The sequence below is a fragment of the Lissotriton helveticus genome, chromosome 7, assembly GCF_964261635.1.
Source record: "Lissotriton helveticus chromosome 7, aLisHel1.1, whole genome shotgun sequence".
Classification (NCBI taxonomy): domain Eukaryota; kingdom Metazoa; phylum Chordata; class Amphibia; order Caudata; family Salamandridae; genus Lissotriton; species Lissotriton helveticus.
Genome location: NC_136068.1, coordinates 155,118,649 through 155,130,501, shown reverse-complemented (window position 1 = coordinate 155,130,501; position 11,853 = coordinate 155,118,649).

Genomic DNA, 11,853 nt, shown 5'->3' with positions numbered 1-11,853 from the left:
CACCCACCTCCGAACCTAAACCGACCCCTAACATCCTTAACGCCTGGAACCCAATCACCACTAAAGACACCACCCGCCTAATGAATTCCATCCACTCAGGCTCTCCAACCGACCCCTGTCCCCACCACATCTTCAACAAAGCAGACTCCATCATCGCACCCCATCTCCGTTATATCATCAACTGCTCCTTCAACTCCACTACCTTCCCAGAAAGCTGGAAACACGCCGAACTCAGCGCACTCTTGAAGAAACCCACAGCGGACCCCTCTGAACTCAAGAACTACCGCCCCATTTCCCTCCTCCCTTTCCCTGCCAAAGTCATTGAGAAAGCCGTCAATAGACAGCTCGCCGCCTTCCTTGAATCCAACAACTCCCTCGACTCCTCACAGTCTGGCTTTCGAGCCAAACACAGCACTGAAACCGCCCTTATTGCAGCGACAGACGACATCCGAACACTACTGGACAACGGAGAAACAGTTGCCCTCATCCTACTTGACCTCTCCGCCGCCTTCAACACGGTCTGTCATAGCACCCTCATACAACGCCTCAGCAACATCGGCATACAAGGAAAAGCCTTAGATTGGATCATCTCGTTCCTCGCCGGGAGGACCCAGAGAGTCCGACTCCCCCCATTCAAATCAGAGGCCACCGAAATCATCTGCGGAGTACCACAAGGATCATCACTTAGTCCCACCCTCTTCAACGTTTACATGAGTCCCCTCGCTTCCATCGCGCGACAACACAACCTCAACATCATCTCCTACGCTGACAACACCCAACTGATCCTTTCCCTTACCAAAGACCCTAACACCGCCAAAACCAACCTCCACGAAGGCATGAAAGAAGTAGCCGAATGGATGAAAAACAGCCGCCTAAAACTTAACTGAGACAAAACGGAAGTCCTCATCCTAGGATCATCCCCCTCTGCCTGGGATGACTCATGGTGGCCATCGACCCTGGGCACGGCACCCATACCCACAGACCACGCACGTAACCTGGGCTTCATCCTAGACTCCTCCCTCTCGATGTCCAGACAAGTCAACGCCGTCACATCCTCTTGCTTTAACGTACTTCGTATGCTCCAAAAAATCTTTCGCTGGATCCCCACCGAAACAAGAAAAACTGTCACCCACGCTCTGGTCACTAGCCGACTGGACTATGGAAACACCCTCTACGCCGGAACCACTTTCAAATTACAGAAAAAACTCCAACGCATCCAAAACGCATCAGCCAGACTCATATTGGACATCCCGCGCCAAGCTCACATTACCGGTCACCTGAAAGACCTCCACTGGCTTCCCGTCAACAAGAGAATAACGTTCCGTCTCCTCACACATGCACACAAGTCCCTCTACAATCTTGGACCCGAATGCCTCAACACACAACTCTCCTTCTACACACCGACCCGCCAACTAAGATCCTCCAGTCAAGCCCTCGCTGCAGTCCCACGCATTCAAAGATCCACCATGGGAGGAAGATCCTTCTCCTACCTGGCGGCCAAAACCTGGAACTCTCTCCCCACACACCTGCGCCTCACCCAGAACCACATTTCCTTCAGGAAGGAACTTAAAACCTGGCTATTCGATAAATAATGCACCCCCTTCCCCCAAGCGCCTTGAGACCCTCTGGGTGAGTAGTGCGCTATACAAATCCCTGAACTTGAACTTGAACTTGTTCTAGAGATTCGCCATGGTATGGGCAATGTATACGATCGTATTTCCTCAGGTCGTCCAATTCACCACCACCTCATGTCATTTTCAGCGTTTCAGCAAAGGAGGACAGATAAATAATGTGCAGAGCAGGCTTTGCACGCATGTGAAAGAATTTATTTTAAGGTTGCAGGTCAAACGCAGCTCATCGAAATAAATCAGCACCCTCGTTAGCACCTCTGCCCCATTATTTCGTCATTCCCGCCGAGGTCTCCATTTTGGCAGAAGAGGGCGCCCTCTTCTGTGATATGAAGGCGTGTGCACTAGGTGCAGCGTTTCTGAAGTTCACAGTCTGTCACAATGTCAGCGCCTTCATCAGTGCCACATGACACATACTTTATTAGTTGACAGCTGGTATGTCCTTGGAGATAGAAATTTGCTTTTTTTGTGCTACAGATTCAATGCCCCTATCTCCCACCCAAAAAAAGGCACGCCCATAAAGCTTCAATGTAAGGCAGTAAGGTGGGGAATGACAAGACATTTTTCTTTCACTGAGGGTGTCGGCCACGCTAGAGACTGAGAGGTGCAAACATTCATCTTTTTTTACTACAGGACATCAAGGCACTTTTACCAGTAATACAACTATAAACTGTCTTAAACTAAATAGCAAACGCCAACACCATGTTTAGTCGCAGAATTTTGGTATGAGTAAACTTGCTCTCTCTGTTCGCTTTACTCGGCCACATGTTTTCTTTTCCGCTTGATTTATTTTGTGGTCATGTGATATAAGATGAATGGTTCTTTTCATTCACCAGTGACTTCTATAATATTCAGAATATGTCGTTATGATTACCTCTGCAGACCGTGGACAATACACCAAACCAGTCTTTATGGGAAATTACGAACTTAACAAACTAGAAATACGGCATTTACTCAAGAGTCTGTCACAAGCTACAGTTCTGTTGCCAAGCCAGTGAGCAGGCTACATTTCTTTCCGTGTCGAATTCATCGACAACTGGAGAACAAAGAAAGTGCAAACTACCAGGAGGCGGTCACTAAAGGACCAATAATCCCAGCTGTGACTGCGGACTCCAAAGTTGACGTACAGTGGTGTTCAGCAAACCACCTCCCCCCAGAAGTAAAGAGGCTTCAGAGGGCAAACTCATTGTTACGTTTAAATAGTACTGTGGGGCATATTATCAAGGGCCTTAATTCACGTGTTAGCGACCTTTTCCGGTTGCTAACGCATGAATTAATTATCGCCCTATTATCATGCGTTATTCATCGCCCCCACGCTGGGGGCGATGAATAACGCTAATGAGATGCAGGGTGGGCGTTCCCACGTCCAACCACATGTAAAATGTGGTTGGAGGTGGGATTGCCTTATTCACAAGGCAGGCCTTGGGAGAAGGAGACCTGCAATAAACGCGTCTATCGCTGGTCTCCCAACACCTGCTTTAGTACGTGTTAGGCATTGCTAACATGAGGGGGTGGATCATAAAGCTGAATCCACCCCCCCCCCCCCATATTATCAAGGCACACATTTGCGCGGGAAAACAGCGCTTGTTTTCACGCACTAATGCGACCTATTGACGATTTCACATTGCCTGTTGGCTTTAGCGTTGAGAATACGCTGCTAACAGGCGATGTGAAATCGGCGATAGAGTTTTCCCCGTTATCAACGTTGTGCGATATTTTTTGCACTGCGTTGATAATATGCCCCTGTATTCCTTGCTCATCTACTATCAACAGTTTGATTAATAAGCCACAGAACGTGCCATTGGAGCCCATGCGTTTCAAGCTCTTGGAAGAATGCGCAAAGCCTATGTGCACACTTTCACTTAAGAGCTCTATAGCAGTAGGAACCTGCGACAACATTGTCTAGATTGTTGGCGTGCGGTATACAGCTTACAACGCAATGTGTAATGCTAGGTATGGATGTTAATGTCCAACAACAATACAGAGGCTTCATATTCACTGCAAATGTAATATCATGACTTTGTACTGCATGTTATTGCTTTGCTTTAGTACTTATTATTAATAACTTAGGTGAAACCTAATGCATTTACCAATGGTTGTGTTACTTGCAGTTGATTTTTACCAATCGCTCATTATTCTAATGTTGCTGAATAGGGTTCCTTAGGATAATATTAAATACTTATTCACAAAAACAACTCCAACCACTATGTTATGTTTTAAATCCTGAGTTTGTATTTCTCCAGATCAGATACTCTTAATATATGATGGCTACCTCTGCAAAGGGCCTTCCACTGCATGGCAACACATCACGCGCTTATGCACCAGATGATGGATTATGTGGAAAATGCAACAAATCCATAATTCTGCGAAAGACACTTTGGTTGCACAATCTCATAATTCCAGTGCTTCTGACTGTAATGTTGCTTTCTATGACAATGTGGTCTACATAACGGGGGTTCACATGACAACTGTCTTGCCTCTTAGTTCACTAATGACACTGTCACCAGAGTGCGGGTGGAGGGAGGGCAGTAGTGGTTCTAAGTTCATGTTAATAAGTACTACTCAGTGTAGTGAAATAATGTGACATTCTTGTGAAAGTTTCCACATGTCAAAGAATTATGAAGAGATGTTATCATATTTTACGTGATGTTTGTTCTATGAATTACTTGGCAAACAATTACAGGGCTCTGCTCATGAACAGCCTCTAGGAGCCAGGCCAGGCCCTTGACTCAGCTCTGGGTCAGCTCGTCCTGTTAATGTGTTTTCTCAACCACCTCTAAGTGTAGCTATTATTTATGCAGCCTGTGCAGCGTGCCAGCCTTGAGGCAAAAGCACTTCAAGAGCTGATTGCGGGACAGACTGGTAGGAAGGCATAGCCTATGAACGGAGGGATTTCCTTTTGACGTAACCTCTGTTTCTGTAAAGTTTTTATTTAATCCTTTCCAGTTAATGGAGAACGAAGAGTACAATAAGAAACACCTAAAATGACACTACAGGTGCACTTATCCCAAAATCTTTTAGTGCCACACTGTAACCTGCCAGACAAATGCTCAATGCTGGAACCTTGGATTGATTTCTCCCTCAGTCTTTGAAAAATAGCCTTTTCTTAACAAACAATGATTTTCTGGCTGTATGTATATGTTATTTCAGTAGTTGAACCCTAGGCAAAAGGCATCAGAGCACTGTACAAGGTCCAAGACAAAATGTATGTCTGGAAATCTGTTTTAAATCATTGAGGTGCATATTTAGTAACATTTCATGCAACTTGGCGCAGTGAAGTAGCTGCGCTTCTTTGCGTGAAAGCGCAGAACAGCAGCAGATTTTCAAATAAATAGTGCCTTGGAAATTGGATTGAAAGCTCTGACATACAAGTTACGGATGTATGACATTACAACGCATGCTTTTACATTGCATGCTTTTACAACGCGAGTTTTACAACGCATACCATTACAACGCATAGTGCTTTGGGGCGCTGGATAGTGAATAGTTTAATTCACTATTCCAACTCCAGTCCCCGTGGATAGTAGGGAAGGTGTTGGATAGTAAATTAAATCTATACCCTATCCTAGAGCGCCCCCCAGCGCAATGCGTCGTAATGGTTTGTGTTGTAAATACCGCATTGTAAAGGCACTTCGTTGTAAAAGTTGCGTTGTAAGTGTTGTTCACCACAGGTTATAAAGTGCACCCTCACATCATATCTCTGTTCCCTCCCTATTCAACCGATTCCTTTCTCAGTTCCCTTTACTCAATCTGTTTCCTCCTCTCACTTACCTTGCCACTGAGATCTGGGATAACGTGAATCCCTCTCAAGGAGATTTCACAGTGTTTTGTATATTTCATGAAAAAATTCAATGGAAACAAGCATTTGGAATGCAATACAATACATCTCGAATTACAGAACGTTTGAGCTATTTGCTTTGCAAATAATGTTTGTTCGATTTTATTTGTTGTCAAAAAAATCCCAGCAGTAGCATAAGTAATAAAAGAAAATCCATGAAGCAAGGAAAGGGTGAAGTACCACAGACTGCTACTGTGAGCCCCTGTGAAGCTGTAAAGGAACCTCTATTATACACATAAGTTACTGCATCCTTAATGCAGTTATAAAAAGGATTGCAGCTGAGCACATTTCAATTTTTTTGTTGGATGTGAGGTTTTTGTTAGCTTGTGTTGCTAACTAAAATCTCACTTCTAATAAAAACAAATGGAAATGTATGCTCAGCTGCAATATTTGTTTTATAATATAAGTGTGCAGTACCTTATGTGGCTACTAGAGGTCCCTTTACATCTCCACAGGGATACCTAGTAACAGCCTGTGGTACTGCACCCTTTACTTGCTTCGTGGATTTTCCTTTATTCCTTATACTACTGCTGAAATTTGTTTTGACAAAAAATAAATCGAACAAACATTAACATTGGCAAAGCCAATAGCTCAAACTTTCACTAATGCAGGACCTATTGCATTGCAAATGCTTGTTTGGGATGTAACCCACCAGTCCCGCAAGAAGAAGGCTCGCCCAAAAAGGCCTTGGAGAGGGTGAGGATTGGGCCGGGTTCTGCCTGTCAAGAAGGAGTGTTGCAGTTCTAGTTCAATCTTTCTTTTCTTTTCCATACAGTGTGAAGAGAATTCCTCCCCACTTGGGAGTGAGTCCTTGAGTGCCGAGGGATAATTGGTACAGTGGTTCGGTTGTTTGATGATTTCAAAGACGTTTTTTTTGTCTGTTTTTGGTCTTCAAGCTGAGCCTTAAAGTGATCGGTTTTGGCGCTAAGGATATGTGTGTTATAAGCACTTCTTGTCATCCTTTTACTGTTTGAGTCTCGTTATGAAAGGAGAGTTTCTCCAATATCTTTCAGCAAGCCTTACTTTACATCATTCCTCATAAGGGAGACATTAAACCAAGATTTTGAATGCTTGCTAGGAATTCTTTTGAGATGCAAAGGAGTAAGTGGGTCGAAAATATCTGTCATTGAATAAATGTAGTGATCAGTGAGTTAATACAGATTCATTGTTTTGGGGGAGTGGGGGGAGGAAGAAGATTATTGCTCATGGAGGTAAGGTACTTTAAACTGATGTTCCTCAGATCTCTAGATCATTGTTCGGTCCTAAGCGGTTGACCTTTTTTAAACAGAACACTTTCCAAGATGAGAAAAGATATTAGACAATGACCTGACCAGTCACATGGTGATATGTCGTTCAGTTGTATGACATTGTCTTTGACTATGATTAGATCTAGGGTGGCACCCTTTTTATGTGTAGGCCTGTTGCATGATTTTGTGAATTCAAGGTCAGAGAGGAAAGCCTAAAGGTCCATATTAAAAGGTCATTATTGTCGTTCCAGTGTAAATTGAAATCCTCAACAAAAAAAAAGATATGGTTTGGGAGTTGGTCAGAGTTAACTGATATGGTCTCCATTATTTGTTCGATGAACAGAAAATTGTCTCCAAAGGGGGTGGTATATCGTGTGGATTGTGCATACTAACTTGTCATTGTTCAGGATTTCGATTTCCATAATGTGATGAGAACTTTATTATTAATATCTGCTCAAACCATAAAGGACATTCTTTTCAAAATGATATATTAAATATGTTGCCTGTGATTTTATCAAAGTGCAATCTACTGCCCTATCACAGATTGATAAAAAACAATTCATTTATTTATAGTTAGTGAAACGCTTATCTCTAAAACACCAGTGTAGCATCATCAGTTGTTGAATTCCTTTTTGATTGATTAGTGAAGGAAGGGATTGAAGTGAATGCAGAAAAAGTTAATCAATGACTCTAAAAGTTCTGCACTGTATAACGGTATGCATTTGCTTGGATACCCCATTAGAGCGAGCATGCCTTTTTGATTAACTGAGCTTTTATTTTGATATGAAAGAAGAATCATTGGAGAAAACACAGTTGGTTGGACTTAAAAAGTTTATTGTTACCGCGTGCTAGCTTCCTCGTTGCATGGCAAACAAATTTGATGATAAATAGAATTCTATTTTCAAGATGTTTCCTACATTGCAAAGAGTAGCAAGTATTCCTTTAAAGTATTTATAATTTGCTTGTTATGGTCTAGACCATACGATGCAATTAAAATCCATTCTATATCGCAACAGAATATGAACTTGCCACAACTTGGCTTTGTATCGTTCAGTCTTGACTGATGTAATGGGTTCTCCCGGTGCCCGCTTACACCCATGAATTACTCATACAAACCAGAGATCAGTTGAAGAATAAGCTGGCCTTTGCCCATTGCGGAAAAAAGCAGGAGAGACCATAATTCACTTTTTTTTAGTTTCTTTTTTACAGCGCCCCCCCCCCCAAAAAAAAGTCCGAAGACTCTCGTAATAAATAATGTTAAGACTGTAGTTCATGCCCTACAATTTTAAAGAATGTCTATAATCACGACCATCGGGATTGTCAAAATTTTTGATAGGCAACATGGTGGTTAGTAGTTGGCTCATGATCGGGAAATTAGTTTAACCTCCTCATAAAACATAGGCGTGCTTACATTTGTAGATTTCTTGCTTGATTTTCATATAAATTGTACATAAATTGTAATTCATATTGTATAGTTCTTGTGATAAAGGTTTTTATTTTGAATCTATTTTAAATTAAGTAAATTTTAATTTGTTTCCAATGTAATCAACTTTTTATTATGTGAGTTTAACGGACTTATATCGGAGATTAACTTACTTTTGAATGATTCTTTTAAAAAAGAACAGATAAGCAAAGCCAAGAGGAAGTAAATGCATAAACCAACAGGAACAAGTCCCTCTTCTGTTTCTCTGCAAATTGAGGTTTTGGTTGAGAAAGCCAAACCTTCTGGGGGACATTTACAAACCCTGTGCGCCACTGGAGCAACACTTTTTTGAAGTTCCAGGGGCGCAGAGCGCAGACCCATATCTATGAGGCCACAAAAATACCACCCTGTCTGACTTTTCATGGTCTCGTAGATATGGTGTAAGGCATTGCAGCGCAAGTTGCTGGGTTATCTCACATTACATCGGGAGATGTGCCATGGGCGTTGTTTTGGGTATTCTCACTCAACTCCCATGGTATTTGACACATTCCCAGATTTACAACACAGCAACATCTGGGAACGTGTCAAAACCATGCGCCTCCCCGGTAAGGCGTAACAGTTGTTTTTGTGCAGGAAGCTACTGCTTACGGCACAAAAACAATTGTGCCAACAACGCAGATACCCTCTCACCATGGTGCAGGGTGCCTGCGTTGGCGCAAGGCACTAATTTGTGCACAGGCACAAAGACAGGAATACGCTGTATTTTATTAATGCAATGCATTTCTGCCCTTTTGATTTGCCGTAGGGCTGCGCGACAAAAAGATTTGCGGCACAGCCCTACGCCAAATCTTTTCCAATGAGGACCCCTGTTTCTCTGTTGGATGTGTTGTTGAATAGTGCTCATAACCTGTACATTTAGATGAAAGAATCCCAAGCAGGCTGAATTGTTTTTATTTTCTTTTTCAAAGCCTTGATACGCCCTGTGAACTTCATTCCTCTTTCCATCTTTTCATCACCCATAGTGACACTGATAGAAGCAAGATGGCCTCCTGAGCCACCACTGCCAAATGGACACCTGCTGTATTCAACATTGCTTACTTTGTGCACTGCCTGTTTCCCTTTAGGAATGTCAGTGCACACTACCAGAGCAAAGGTGGCTTCAGTTGCGTTCTGCAGACATGTTCCCATCTGACATATCAGAAGAGTTTTTGATCCACACGCATTCCTATTATACTCTCTGGGCCATAATTATGACCGCAGTTGCATCGTGCTTGCAATACGCACTGTGGTACGTGCACACAACTAAAAAATTAGACTTATGAAGCACGCAAGGCCACTTTGCATGGCCCTAAGTGGCTTCATAATTTTCAAGTTAAGCAACGCACAGCAAATCGCTGTGTTGCCATACTCTGCTAGGGAGGCGTTCCATGAGAGTTGCTTGGCTGTTCCCATGCAACTCCCATGGTATTTGGCGTATTTCCAGATTTACCAGAACTGGTAATCTTGAGAATGCGCCAAAATATCTTTATTTCTCCTGTTACTTCCTCTTTCTATTTGTGCTGCATTCTGCAGCAGACATAGAGAGAGAAATACGCCTCTCAGGATTGTACAGGAAGGTGCCCCAAAACAATCCTGCATGCTACACAGGCACAATTGCATCAGGGTCCAAGGGTCTCTGCGTTGGCGCTAGGCAGCTAAAATGGCATTAACGTAGGGGAAAAGGCAAGAATGTGCCGTATTCTTTCAAATACGGAGCATTCCTGTCCTTTCCCTGTCATGCAGTGCAGCACAGAAAGGTGACTTGCTGGGCGCCAATGTCATAAATATGCCCCACGATGTTGCACCCTAAACTAACGCACAACTCTCCCAAGATGTCTTGTGTCTCCCAAAATTTGTCTGCCTAGACATCAGCTCCTCAAAGCCACCTTCCTCCTCCATGTCTGTGTTACTCTTGCTTGGAAGTATGTACATTTATTTAAAAAAAGGTGAGTTCCAGGGCATGGGAGAAACATAAAGGTACATTTATGGTGACAGTCTTACTCCTAGCCCAAAGCTTTCTCCTACTTCCAACAACCTCCTACCAACCTACCCCTGCACCACAGGACCAATCACAACTGTAACACCACTAGCCTCTTCATGGGAGAACAGGTGAAGGCGAACACCTGAAGCGAGAAGATAAGTGTGGCTAAACACAGCGTGGACACACATGCATGGTGCCAACTGTGCACGGCATTTTTTTTTCAAAACTCTTTTTATTGAGGTGCACGGATTTTTAACAGATTTGTGACGCAATCTTTGGTCCTGTCACAAGATGGCAAGGTACCTCAATGGTTGGGGAAAGGAGAGAATATTTCATATTGGCAACATTATCCTTTTAAGGGGCATTGCCCACACTTCTCGTCAGGGCTGCTATTCATTTAACAAGAGTACCAGCAGTTCTCAGCAGAGGTTATATAGTTTTAGTAAAGCGCTCTGATACCTTCGGGTCTAGCTAGCGCTATACAAAACTCAAATAATAATTTCTCCGCAGGGCAGAGAAGTACTGGTACCTCCAAGTGGACCTTTCCAATGTACAAAAAAGTATTTGCTTGGCCTACATTTAATGAGACACTATTGAAATTTCTTAGCTGCTCTGCTATATGCATATACAATAGGAGTAGGCGTTTCCCCCATGGCTCGGCTAAACCTTCGTAAGACTGTAAGTATTGATACATGATGGCAGGGCTGATCTATCAGGTGTGGTTTTCAAGGAGGTCAGGAAGCCGCTTGTGGAACTCCCTGAGAATCTACTATCGCAAGGAAATGAATGTAACCTAAAACCTGCTATATATTGTCCAGGAATAAAACAAAATTGTAATGTATGAAAGTGTTCTCATGCAAAGAACAGTGGTGCCTGTAGGGTCTATCCCCAGCTGTATATAAGAGCCCAAAAAGTACATTATTTATTTATTTATTTATTCAAAGTTTTATATAGCGCGAACAGGATCCTTACAGATATCAGAGCGCTTCACAAAGACAGGGTAGGGGCAGTAGGAGTGAACAGAGATAATGGGAGCAATATAGTAGTCACTAACATGGTCGGGTAGTAATAACATACATAAAACATATCAGTATACAATCAGTATACAATCAAGTAAACAAATTATATAAAACGGTACAAGTCATTGATCCCACTACCGAGTTGTTCAGGTACACCTTGGGTGTGTGAATGGCTTATATCAATGTCTTAGTGTAGAGTGAACACTGAGTGTGGGCATCGGGAGAGTGAATCAGAAAACCAACGTGTATCAAATATTGGTCGGTAGTAAGAGAATAGCGTAGTAGTGACACCATCATGTTGGAAGTAATAGTAGTGACACCATCATGTTGGAAGTATAGTGTCAGAGGAAAAGGTGAGCAGTCATACAAAGCAATGCAGAGTCCCTGAACCAGCACCAATACGGTTCAGAAGATCTTGGCCAGAAGGATTGTTTTCACCTCTTTCTTGAAGAGTGCAGTGGAGGAGATCAGCCTGGTTTCAGGAGGGAGCGCATTCCAGATCCTGGGTGCCATTCCTGAGAAGGAGCGCTTGTATGTTTTCTCTTTCCGGAATCTACGAGGTTTCAGGAGTAGATTTTTAATGCCTAGGGTCAATGTTGCCCAATTTTGTTTGACCCTTAGAGCCGATTTGTACTTGCATTTAGAGGGGACCTGGCAGCTCAGCCTGGACTGTTAGTC